This window comes from Stegostoma tigrinum, chromosome 11 (assembly GCF_030684315.1).
Source record: "Stegostoma tigrinum isolate sSteTig4 chromosome 11, sSteTig4.hap1, whole genome shotgun sequence".
NCBI classification, from domain to species: Eukaryota; Metazoa; Chordata; class Chondrichthyes; order Orectolobiformes; family Stegostomatidae; genus Stegostoma; species Stegostoma tigrinum.
Genome location: NC_081364.1, coordinates 34,996,645 through 35,009,804, shown reverse-complemented (window position 1 = coordinate 35,009,804; position 13,160 = coordinate 34,996,645). Strand labels below are relative to the sequence as shown.

The window sequence follows — 13,160 nt, the reverse complement described above, 5'->3', positions numbered from 1 at the left end:
TGTTTTTGCTCCTTTTGAATCTGTTGGATTATCAGTAAATTTAAATAGCATTGATTAATTATTAACTTTGTTAGTTACTAGTGTACAAAAGCCACTCTTCCTGTAAAAATCTAATTTAAGCTATTATGAACACATCACTATTATTTTTGAGGGCAGTGTTTACTCATCTAAAGTTTGCAAAGAACTAACTGGCAGGCTCACAAATTTGACTTTGTGACCTGAGAGTTTACCAAGTGTAGATTAAAACTCAAATATTACTGGCTAGCTCCTCAAATCTACTCTGCTGCTATTACGTTACATCACAGTACACTAATGCTAGCAAAGTATACCAGGTGTAAGGAACTTCCTGACCTTTGTCTTAATCCCTGTAATCCACTGAATAAAAAAAAACTACTCTCTAATTAAAGGAAATATGGACTATTTGTATGACAGCAAGTTCATGCTGCATAGATCAGTGGATTTCTTCAATTGTCCACTGGCATTAACCATTATAGATGAGTAAATGCTGTTAGAAATCAATTTCATATCATTTGTATTAGAGTGTGTATTTCCCAATCAATATTTTGCACAATAAAGGATAATCATTCTGGTGCATTTGTTTGGCTACAGAATGCAAATATGACATGCCTTCTGGATAAAAGCCCAAGACATTATTACACTGGGCCTCATTCTCAGGAGATCATTCCCAATCTCCTTTCCTGCTAGTCAGAATTGCAATAGCATTTGAGATGTATTATTGAGTTGCACCTTTAGAGAAGGGATGTTCTAAAATAAAATACTTTCACAACTCTATAAGGTGAAAGTAACATACAATAATAGAATATAAATACTCAGCAGTAAAATCCCTGCCTCCAGGCCAGAGGTTCAAGACCTGACTATCCTTGGAAAAAATCTTCCAAAGAGTCTGATTCAAAATGTTTATAATTATCTCAGTCTCAGACTAATGATCTCCACTTTGTCCCCAGGTGTGTCATGGTTTTGATGATTTAGTGTTGAAGTGGGAGTCTTGTAAAGGGAAGGTTGTGCTAGTTTCTGTTATTTGACTTTCCACGAGGTTGGTGCTCAGGTGTAATTGGAAGTTAGAACAGGTTGGAATGAGTACTTCTCAGCTGGAATCTCCTGTTTTCAAGATATAGCTGTTAATTACTTTGACTGCATGATAATTTGCAGTTAGCTTGTGGTCTGGCTTTCTGATGAATTAGACTGTTGGTTTGATGACTTTGGTAGAAATCACTACAAACAGTTTTTACTGTTCCTTTTAAGCAGGCCAAGGACACATGGCTGTAACATTATGTGGCTTTTCACAAGCTCAAAGTATTTTCCAAATAACGGAATGGTGTCTGTCTTGGATCCACAATCTGTCCTTCATATGTGTGTATGTATCTGCTATTGCCAAGCATCTCCGGGGGAATTATTTCAAAAGCACCTTCCTTTTTTTTGAAGAAGGGTCTAGACCCAAAACGTCAGCTTTCCTGCTCCTCTGATGCTACTCAGCCCGCTGTGTGCATCCCGCTCTACGCCTTGTTATTTCAGTAGCTGTGAATGTTTTGTGTGGACAGATGAAGCTTTAGTTATCAGTTATTAGATTTTAGTTATCACGGAAGTACAAAATTAAGAATTTCTTTAGATGTTTTCTCAATAGCCTTCAGCAGACCTTTTTGGATCTGCTGATTAAACTGTTTCTACCTGATAGGTTTATTGGAACTTGTACACCATTAGCTCCATGTACGTGTACCTGATTTTGTCTTTACTTGTTCATCTGATGTGTGTGTACAGGTAGGCTAGTGTTCGTTTAATGCTGTAACTAGGCTCTTACGGCCACTGTATGACCACAATTTACAAAGTCGAGAGAATATGTACTGTGATAAGAAAGAAGGTACTAATTAGAGGGGCAAGGGACAAATGGAAGTTGGGGCAACTGCTTGTAGAAAATGACTTATAGACAGTCAGTTAATTATCTTCTTAGACTGTCCCTACCACCAAAGCCCCAAAACAAGTTGACTTCAGTCAAATTCTCCCACATGCCTCTCTCTAGTCTTCTTGTATATCCTCTTTATGACTTCTTCCATCACAACAAGATCTGTGTACCTCCATTGCAATGCTCAAAAAGATGTAGTGCAACCTCCCAAAGTTCCTGGATCCTGAGAGACCTTGACTGTCTCCATCCTCAACCTAGTAATTTCTAATACCAAGATGACCTTCAATTCTCTGAGAGATTCCAGATTGCAGGCTTTCCTTCAAGTGATGTGGCCCAAGGTTCCTATCCATGCCAATGGCATGTAGCAAATAACTCCAGTTCCAATAAAATATTCAACTCTTTATTGTGAACAATGCCACAGGATATCAGGAGTAACTAATGATGTGGTTCAACAGCATGACATTTTCACAGCCATTGAGCATCAAAAATTCATCTTCTTACTTAACCAAGTGCTGTCTATTAGATTCTCTGTACTTTCAGTTCAAATATCTAACTGACTGTGTGTTAGTCAATCAAAGTAAAAGCAGTCACTAGGAAAGGAGAAAAGTCTACCAATCAACAGTCACCCCGAAATGTTACCAGTCACCTCATGGATCAATCGAACATTTTTCAGAATTCAGTAAAACTTACAGTGGACATACCCCAGGGTAGGTATTGGGACACTTGTTTTTCCTGAAATACATTAAAAATGTAAACCTTAGTTTACAGTTTCAAAGTTTGCACATGATACAAAACATGGAAGCATCATATAACAACAGTTTGGAACAACAGGTTTGTCCAACTTATTTGGCATGTGGAAGAGGCTCATTTCAATTTGTCTTTCATTGAGGAGTCTGGGGCTGCTGCTAGATTAGGTAAGCCACAGTAATAAACAGCTATTTTAGGGAAAACCAAATTTCTAAAAATAAATTGTGAAGACAGTGCAGAACTATAAAAAGGCATTGACAAGTAGATGGAGTGAGCAAATAGATGGCAGATGAAGTTCAGTGCAGAGACATTGAGGTCACTGTGATATATTATGGCTGAAAGAATACAGACAGTATAAAGGGAGTGCTGGAGCAGGTAAACCTGTGCATATGTGCAATAGGCATGCAAGGTGGAAGGACAGGTGGAGAGCAATCAATAAAGCACACAGTATCCAAGGCTTTATTAACAGGGGATTGGAGTAATAAGAGCAGGAAGGATACGCTGAATTTATATAACAAATTCATAGATCTCAGCTGGAGAACTGTGTTCACTTCTAGGTGGAACACTTCAGAAAAGATGTGAACGTATTGGAGAGAGTGCAGAAGAGTTTTTCTCCCCAAGAACTAGATTCAGTCAAATAAGGAGAAAGGAGTTTTTAAAAATAATAAGCATAAAACTGCTGAGATGCAAATGTCCATTTTGTTCTGACAATCAAGTTTTCTTTGACCTTTATAACATTGATAGAAACAGGATGCTGGATAAGTACCATGTATCACCAGGCAGAAAATAGTCTTGGTATGTGTGTGGAATTGTAAAGAGGATAGTGGGGAAGATAGTAAATAAGGGAATGAGAGAATCTCGATGGCTTCCACACGCAATTGTGTTTGATGATTCTGCCATACTGTTGCTATCTATAACAAAGACCATAAAAACTGGCACAGATCTTAAGCTCAAAGAAAACAGATACTTACCAATAACCTCTGCACTACCAGACTGATCAGAATAAGATTGCTCTTCAGTTATTTCCAATTCAGCTAAACAGGTTTACTGAGATATATTTGCACTCACACAAACATCTCAAGGATGTTAACAAAACATACTTTTTAAGGATGACATTATTAATATTTGTTAATAATTGTTTGCTGCATTAGTTTTAGCTCACTGCATACGTGATCTTTCTCACTGAAAGTAATTTTATTAATTGAATCTGGCATCATTAAAACATGAATGCTGACCGTCATATCTCCTTTCAGACAGTGAAACAATTTCGGCTAGGGCATTAAAAAATATCTACGGAAACATTTCTGCACTGCAGTACAAAAATCTGGTGAGACCACCCCTACAAAGCCCCTTCCCCTTCCCCTCATTAATCCATAATAAACTGGAACAGTTTTTTTTTCAAACTACCCGTCTCTCCTTCGCTCCCCGTGACTTCTGAATGCGAGCCACTGTGTGTTTTGGGAGTTTAAAGACAAGAAAGGTAGACTTGAGAGGAAAATAAAACTCCGCTGATATGAGGTGTACCATTCGATGCTGCGATCATGTTTCTCCCCTAGCCGCAACCTTGGTACTCGCCAATGGGCACGGAACAGGGAAAATAAAGCTGAAGGAATGCAGGCACACTCCCGCATCTCCTTGACTCCAGCTCCCCGTCCTCTGTTCTCACACGAACTCCCCATCCCGTCAGACCTCTCTCTTATTGTAGCGGCTTCAAGCTTTGCAGATGGGCATCTGGTTGTCTGAATGTCGCTTGATGGACAGCAGGCATCCACCAATCCAGTGCTCGGAATCTGCTCATTGCTGTGTTATAGTACCAGGTGCTGTTACAACCACGAGCAGTGAAAGAAGCCTGGACTGGAGACAGTGGATTTTGTGAGCTGGTGGAAACCTCGTGTGCTACTGCAGCTCGTCCAGGCTTGTGAGCTGGCGGAAACCTCGTGTGCTACTGCAGCTCGTCCAGGCAACGGGGATTTCATTTGAAAATGCGAATGCTTAGACTTTTGTTTTCTTTTTAGGCAGAAGCGGATGGAAGAAATGCAGATGAAAGCCTGAAGAGAGAGAGGTAAAGAAATACACAGGGAGAAAGGAGGCTTTTTGTGTGTTCGCAATTAGCTGAATGAGTCCTTCACAGTGACTGCACACAACATTGCTGAGTGCCCTAAATCACCCTGCAAGCAGTTTCCACTCAGAATCTAACCTGCACCTGGGTACAACACTTCAGCTTACTTGGGTAAGGCGCTGTTTTTTTTATTCTGCTTTTTCCGCTTGTGTTAGAGGTGCAATTCATTGAGCAATTATTAATCAGACCACGGTTCATTTAAAAAAAAATCAACTGAAATAATTGTCTGCTAAACCGAGGCATGTGCATCCCGCAATCTCCGATTTGCATTTAAATGCGACTGCATTCTGGACAGAGCGTCCCTTCCTAGTGTTCACACTTAGGAATCTAACAGAGACAATAGGCCCCGAAGAATTCTGCACAGTGAAAAGCTCAGCGTGGGCCCTGCGTTTCTAAGATCAGAGTCGTCTGCCACCTTTTTTTAAAGGCTGGAGAGAGCCCTTCACCTTCGTGCATCCTGATGCACTTTTTTTTAATTGAAAGACAGCACCTTGTTTCAGCATCATGACGAGAAGCGTCACCACACAAAAGGCTGGCCAGCAAGTTGTGTGTGTGTGTGTGTGTGTGTGAAAGAGAGAGAGAATCTGGCCATTGACTGTGGCTGTCAGTTTTCGCTTCGGGCTGTGTGACGGGGTCCCAGACCCTGTATGAAGCCATCGAATTAACTATTCACGCGAAGGGCATAAAATCCTCCCAGCCCCCTTCCCCGGAGCATTCTGAAAGGAGTGTGAGCTGCCAAATGAGGTGTCCATGGGTATGCAAACAAGGCGAGCAGCTGCTGCCGTGCTCTGTTACTGGAGTACACAAATGTCGCTGTGCTTCACTTTCTGCGTCTCACGCCTCTCTTGGCAGCTGTTCTTTTGCGGGAAAGTACAAACGGGGTACGAGGGTCAAGTAGCTCTATCTGCAGAGAGAGAAAGAAAAACAATTGACATTCTTCGAATATGGCCCCCTTTCTCTCTTTTCCCCAAAGTTTGGTGTCAGTTTGCATCCTGCTCTTGCCTTTAATATGATGGTGAGGGGTTGTATGTGGGATAGGTCTTCAAGCGCTGTACTTTGTGATAAGATTTCTAGAAGTTTTTTTTAGCAGGTGATTATATCAAGATTTCTTTAGGCAAAAAAATGTCAATTTGAAACTTCTGACCTTCTGGTGAAAATGTGCATCTTAGTTTTTATGAGCTTTTTTGAGTGAAGCACGCATCTACACAGTAGATGTTCTTTCGGCTTACATATTGTTGCGACTTCAATTTTACTGTAAATGTTTGTGGAAAAATAACTTTTTTGTAGCTATTCCTTGCGCTTGTCGGTTTAACTTAAATTTCCCTCCGTCCCTCTTTCCAGGCTTGGCACAAGACACTATCGGCAATGAAATTAATCGTTCAGATTAGGATATCTGAAAATATTTGGCAAAGGAACATCGTAGAAAAAGATGAGCCAGTAAACAGTAGGCAGCATAGGAACTCGTCCCTGCTGTTTGTATGGCACCAGTGGTCAATGTATTTATTTATTGCGTATTTGTGAATATGTAAATTGATGAAAAATTATGCTGAATACTGATGGCTAGTTATGTGCTAGTTTGTATTAGAAACAAGTGTTGCATGATGATTGGCAATTCTCCACATCTTCATTAAAGTAAAGGACTGAGGTTTTCCTTTTCGTTGTACTTTTTAATTAAGATTTTCAAGGTCTGTAGCCGTATTGATGGTGACTTTGAAGATGTACGCCTAGCTGTCACTTAATATTGATAAGGTATGCAGATTAATCTTTGTTAAATTGTACTCCACTGACAGTGCACTAATTTTGGTCCTTTGCCAGTGTCTGAGCAACTTAAACAGATAATTGAAGCAAGCTTGCTCTATTTTAAACATAATCCACTTCCGGACAATGAAACCCATACATATCCCTTGTGATTTCTGCGCGCTGGCAATGTCTGAGTATTGTTGCTGAGGGCTGTAAGATCTTGCATTTCAAATTTCTTTCTCTGCTCGCATGAGTAACTTTACAGTGTGCCGTCGTGCAAACCTGTTTGTTGCCCATGGATTTGGAGATTCAAGTCATTAGGCGGTAGCAAATATTGATTCACCTGCAAAATAAAGAAAGGTTGAAAATACTTGGAACTAGATTTTATCTGTAGTTATCAATATTAGTTACAGATACAAATCTTACATCTGGTAAAGATGTTGGGACATATATGTTACAAATGTGAATGCAACTGCACCATGTTGATGTAATTGGTGACATTGTGCCAGCTTGCTGAGTATATTTGATCTACTGCAGTATATACTGCTCAAAAATCCTTATCGATAATTCTTCTGCCCACTGCAGAGATTTGAAAAAAGAACATACGGTTGATGTTTGGTAAGAGGACATGAACTGGGTATTGAGATCTGACGTGTGGGTGTCATGCAAAAATCCCTCATACAAGTGGTCCGCAAAAGATAAAAGTTCTTGTTTTAGGGCTCGTGTGTTACAAGGCTGCAATGCCCAGATTAGTCAGCAGACTGATGCCATGTTGAGGCTCTGCACTATTTGGGTTCAAGCACCAATTTGTTCATCTTGACTTGCTTTTCTGTATAACGTTGTTTCATGGTGCTTAATAAATATTAAAAAGACAATTGTAATTGCTTCTGGCGGTTTTACGCATGAGCAGTGAAGTTGTGGTAGGGGGTGTGAAGTGAAAATAGTCTTCTTTACTTGAACAAGGTATGCATAGTCATTTCTGTGAAGGGTGGAGGCACTGATTTTCGCATTTGCGAGGCTATTGACTCCTCTTTGTGAAGTAGTTTGCACTGTAATGTTATCTCTGCTTGGCAATGCTGCAGTAAGAATAGCACCAAATTAATTTTGCATCTTTAAACAATTCATCCCAACTGAGCAGAAATTTGCAACAATACATGGAGCACTTCCTTTGGCAAGTTGCAGAGTAAGCTTGTTTTTTCACTGTGTGTATGAAATAGAATTTAACTTTATCCTGAGGTCACATGCTAGGCTATGAACACAAAGCTTGAGTAGATTATGTAGTCACAAGACAGTTGTGGGGGCCGGGGAGTGAGGGGGTGTGGATTTGGTGATGGGGGATTATTTAGATCCAATGTAGTCTACCCAAATGAAAACAATGTTAATGTGTGATCCAACACAGCGCTCAGATTTAGGCTCCACTGCCCTATTCAGTAGTCTGTTCTTGGTAGAAAGGATTTTTAAATATTGGTATAAATTTTACTTGTTGATTTGAAATTGTGACCCTATTGTCTAACTTGGAGACCTTGTAAGGACTTCCATCAGGGCTTGATTTTAACCCTCCATATGAATATTATTTTGAAGGAGTTAAAATCTTACCTCAGTCCTCGTTGGTATTTTGTTGTGGAACACAAACTCTAGCTACACTAATACAGTAATGAGAATAAGGAGTTTTTATATGTTTGCATTTTTGAAATTCACGCTGTGTAGCATAATGAAGTAGAAAGTAGATTAACTGAGCTGCCAGTGAAAGTTGCCATGGAGATATCAGTCTCGGGCAACCACCCCAACCCTACCCATCTCCAAATCTGCTGAATTGTAATTAGCATGAACGTACCAAGGAAGCACTGGGCACTTTCTCTTTGGGCAAAGCAAAGTGGGAATTTTTTTTGTTCCATTTCCCACATGGGTTGAAAGCAATTTTCGTAGAAATTCTTGTGTCTCACCAATTTCAATCTACCATTAGGGTGGACCTGTGATTTTGGATAGAGATAATGGGAACTGCAGATGCTGGAGAATCCGAGATAACAAAGTGTGGAGCTGAATGAACACAACAGGCCAAGCAGCATCTTAGGAGCACAAAAGCTGACGTTTCAGGCCTAGGCCCTTCATCAGAAAAGGGGGATGGGGAGAGGGTTCTGAAATAAATAGGGAGAGAGAGGGAGGCGGACAGAAGATGGATAAAGGAGAAGATAGGTGGAGAAGAGAGTATGGGTGATTTTTGTTAAGTGGTTCTTCAGTTAACCGATATAATGGGACAAAACCTATAGCTATGTATACCAGCAAGCCTAGAACAAACAAGGAAAATAAGTTGTGTTATTCAATTTTCATTGTGTTTGATTATAGTCAGAAAGGAAGACTTGAATGGAAAATAGCATTTTCCTTTCTCCCTATAAAAAAATTTGATATTTATTGTTGGTGCTACAAAGCAAAATCTACAACATTTGAAAGGCTTAGGAATTCTGTTTGCAGCATGGGATGTCTAAACAAACTGGTAACTGTGAGATTAATGATTTATGTTGTGATTTGAGGCTTTTTTAGTTTAAAAAATTTAAAAACTAATGTTGAATAATGAAAGCGATTGCAATATCAACAGCATTCAATGGTGAAAATTCTCCTCACTTCTGCACCCGCTCCACATTTTTTCATAGTGTTTGAAAAGTCTCAATTCTCATCCAACTCTTGTTTTGCAACTGATTTTTTAATCTGTTGAGTTCATTTCATTAATTGACTGCTTTAATTAGCCAAAGAGAAGCTGTTTCAGTGTTGGCATTGAATGCAACAGTGAACAAAGGCCTCGCAATTTGTGTGTCTTGTTGTTCTGGCAGACATGTGAACTGTGCAGATGTCGTCTCAGTTGTTTCCAAGCTGGACAGTGGTGGTATTTATAGGGGTCCATGGTGATGGAGGAAAATATAGACACGATGCCTGGTCCCATTTCAAAGTTGCACTGCATTAATCAGAATTTGACGCTGTGGTGTATAAATGCCTTAGTGAAGACTAGGCTTCCGTATCTTTTAATGATTTATCTTCTAAATGACCGAAAGGCAATTCTAACATCTGTTGATTCAGGAGCAGATTAAGAAGATTTCATCTGCTTTCCTATTAGTCCTTGCTGGAACACTCTCTCTCCATCTCTCATTTTAGTAATTTCCGTTCGAAAAATCTACCTGCCAATTCAGGAATGCACATGCAATTACTGGGGCATTTAGTTTCTGATTAGCAAACTAACATCAAAATATACTCAAAATCACAAGTCAGAATACTGTTTCTTTTTTTTTGAGGCACAAGAAAATTCTGTGGCCGTAATTGGCCAACAGTGTAGATGCAGTCCAATTATGCAAGTGATAATTTGGCTGGAGTTGGTGGGAACTCCTTCTTACATATGTTCTTAATTGTCCGGTTTTCTCATATTCTCACGTACAGCATCTAACCTCCATGTATCAGAAGTACAGTGTTGATGGTCAACTGTCAGACAGGCTATTATTGCATTAGATATTGAGAGAAAATCAAATATGGGCTTCATTCTGATTATAAATGAAACAATTGGCCTGTTGTACTCTTACAAAAGTAACAACATGTTTTTTTATAATAGACTTCATTATCGACATTTTGCAAACACTGTTATTGTAGCTGATCTGATTATGAATGCTGAGCTAAGCTTCAAATGCTCCAAAACCATTTCTTCCTGCTTTGGGAGATGAATTTGCAATTTTGACTGTCAGTTTTAAATGGCTATCAAAGGATTAGCACCCTTTGTGGTTAGTTTTTTACAACTGATTGATCACCTGGAGGGGTTTACAATTTTTGAATGAGTTTGATGAAAGAGTATTTTTGTCAGTATTAGGATGTATGAAAGAGAGCACTCATGGCTTGTTAGTTTTTTTGATCTTCACTTAGCTCCTGAAGCCTGCCCATGGTAGAAACTGTGTGTGGGGACATGTAGGTGATGGGTGATGATGGCAGGAGAACCCCTTCCTTTTTATGCAGCCATGTCAAAGTCTAGTGCTGACTCCTGTCCCATCACAGAGACACTCACATACAACATCACTGCTTCGCATTTTAAAGCGGAAATCTACAACATTGTAAGATAATAAAATGTGAGGCTGGATGAACACAGCAGGCCAAGCAGCATCTCAGGAGCACAAAAGCTGACGTTTCGGGCCTAGACCCTTCATCAGAGGTGATGAAGGGTCTAGGCCCGAAACGTCAGCTTTTGTGCTCCTGAGATGCTGCTTGGCCTGCTGTGTTCATCCAGCCTCACATTTTATTATCTTGGAATTCTCCAGCATCTGCAGTTCCCATTATCTCTCATCTACAACATTGTGTTTGTTTATGCGCAATGAATTACTAAGTGCAATAGCTATTGTTACAAGGAAATGTGGCAGACAGGCAGCTAGATTTCACGCAAGATCGTATCAACAGTCTCTCAGTGGAACCACCTGTGAATCTGATTCCATTGGCCCCTGCAATAAGTCAACTTTCTGTCCTACTTTTGGGGCAGCATGGTGGCATAGTGGCACCGTGGTTAGCGCTATAGCCTCACAGCTCCAGGGACCCACATTCAATTCCAGCCTTGAGTGACTGTCTGTGTGGAGTTTGCACATTCTCCCCATGTCTGCGTGGGTTTCCTTCAGGTGCTCCAGTTTCCTCCCACAGTCCAAAGATGTGCAGGTTATGTGGATTGGGCATGCTAAATTGCCTGTTGTGTGCAGGAAGGTAGAGGGTGTATATTAGGTGGGTCTTGGTGAGATGCTCTGAAGTTTGGTGTGGATTTATTGGGCTGAAGAGCCGGTTTCCACACTGTAGTGATTCTATGAGCACTGTGGCATGTTTAAAGCACCATCACTCATGTAACGTTCCACTGGAGCTAAAATGGAATGGTAGCCTGAATGATGTTTTGGAGTGGTATCTGAACGCAGTCATGATGAGATTACATTATCAACTGAAGCCAAGCTGAGCTTGGTTGTTTTTTAGCAATAAATTCCACGTAAGCAGAAACTAGAGGATCTATTCTGGTATCCCCTACTGATTATCAGGCATTCCCCAGAGTTTGCATGATATAAGGATCATGCTGACATAATATCTGTACTACCTGTGCAGTGCATAAACAGGTACAAACCTCATCTGTCAGAATCCAACTGTTGTTTAATGATGGGCAGCAGATATTTTGACAGGTGTTAGTTGTGAATTCATTTGTGTCCTTAAGGTAGTCAGTTTTGGAATTATACAGCATTAGATTCTCTTAAGTTGCAGCATACTCTCTCTCCTTATGCCCACAACATCCTCCATCTGTGCTAACTGTGGATTATTTTGTTTGTATTTGTTTTGTACATAGTTTCAGCACCTGCGTCTGCTTGCGCCCATGTACACACCCGGCACATGTACCATTTACTCTACTTTGCACATACTATATTTTAAGGTGTTTTGAGTTGCTGGAACGTAAACACTTGAATAATCAGAGGCAAGTATAAAAATCATAGTGGCAACTCTGCTTTAATATAAGCCATTTGCTCCAGACCAAAAATAAACCAGCATTTTCTGCAGTTTTGTGTTAGACAAGCACGTCTCTTTCAAGTAAATTGAAATACTCATGTCCCTGTATTAGGGGCTGAGATTTTTCTCAAGCATGCTTTTTTTTGCATAGTCAGTAGCCCAGTGGTTGTTGCAGCTATCCTATTCTATGCTTGAGTTAACCTTTTCACCCTTTTGTGCCCCAGTCAATGACCAGCCCTTCTGTTCTTTCATTCTTTTGCATCTGCTCTGCTTAATCTTGTAACGCCATTGACTGTCACTATTCATTCTCCTCTGGAGCCATTATAGATTATCAGTGGATCAAAATTAAAAGCTGATTTCTCTGCAGATCTACTGAAAATTTTGGCAGGAACAGAGGTAAAGAGTTAGGAATGTGCATCAGGATTAGGTTATCCTCCTGTTTTGGACAGAATTCAGTGTATTCCAGTGGCACTAGAGCCAAATCTAACTTGTCAGGATAGCTGAAATTATGTCACCAAAAAGTAGTGGTTTTGTGGTGCACAGCTAATTGACTTTCGATGTCCTAACTTTCAAAGTGCTTCGGTTTGTGGGTAATGCAAGGGTAACAATTTTTTTTTCAATAATGCTTTCAGTTTATCAATGGAAAATAGCCTGGAACAGAAGCCCTTTGTTTTGTTTTGTTTCCGTGTGCTGGTGGTAAGATCTGCTTGTCATCTGGAAATTCACTCCTTTCTACATTAGCAGTTTGTAGTGCAGAAGTAGGCTATTTGGTCTCACAGTTCTTTTGTTGTCATTTCAGCTGATGGTCTGACAAGACCATCTGAAATAAATGCCATCGTCCTGCTACCTCCCAGTAATAAGGTGTCTCCCTCTTTTCAGATATGTATCAAATTTAACTTTTACAAGATGCAATGACTTGTGTTGCAGTGACAGCTCCCTATGGCTAAAGATTTAAAATATTTGACAAGTTGCTGTGTATAGAGAATTACCAAAACTCGCATCCTTTATTTCTGTGAGTTGATGATGCCTCATGGATGTCAGCTAGCTCAGGTGACTAGATTCTCTGAATGCAGCATAAAATAATGGGTTCAATCTCTGTACCTCTGAAGGTAGTTCTTGAAGCCTGCATTGTCACCTTGCTGC

At 40.1% G+C, this 13,160-nt stretch overlaps 1 protein-coding gene across 5 annotated transcripts in view; it reads left to right on the top strand.

Annotated features, from left to right (window-relative positions):
• Positions 1-4,492: 4,492 nt before the first annotated feature.
• Positions 4,493-13,160, top strand: part of lrrn1 (leucine rich repeat neuronal 1) — a 47,616-nt gene continuing 38,948 nt past the window's right edge. For 2 of the 5 annotated variants that reach the window (XM_048547825.2, XM_048547826.2), the window contains exon 1: positions 4,493-4,895. The gene's annotated coding sequence lies outside the window, so the exon portion shown is untranslated. Of the gene's footprint in view, positions 4,896-5,317; positions 5,539-6,125; positions 6,229-6,513; positions 6,534-13,160 lie in introns of those variants that run through there. The other 3 variants (XM_059649898.1, XM_059649899.1, XM_059649901.1) reach the window with 3 other exon arrangements.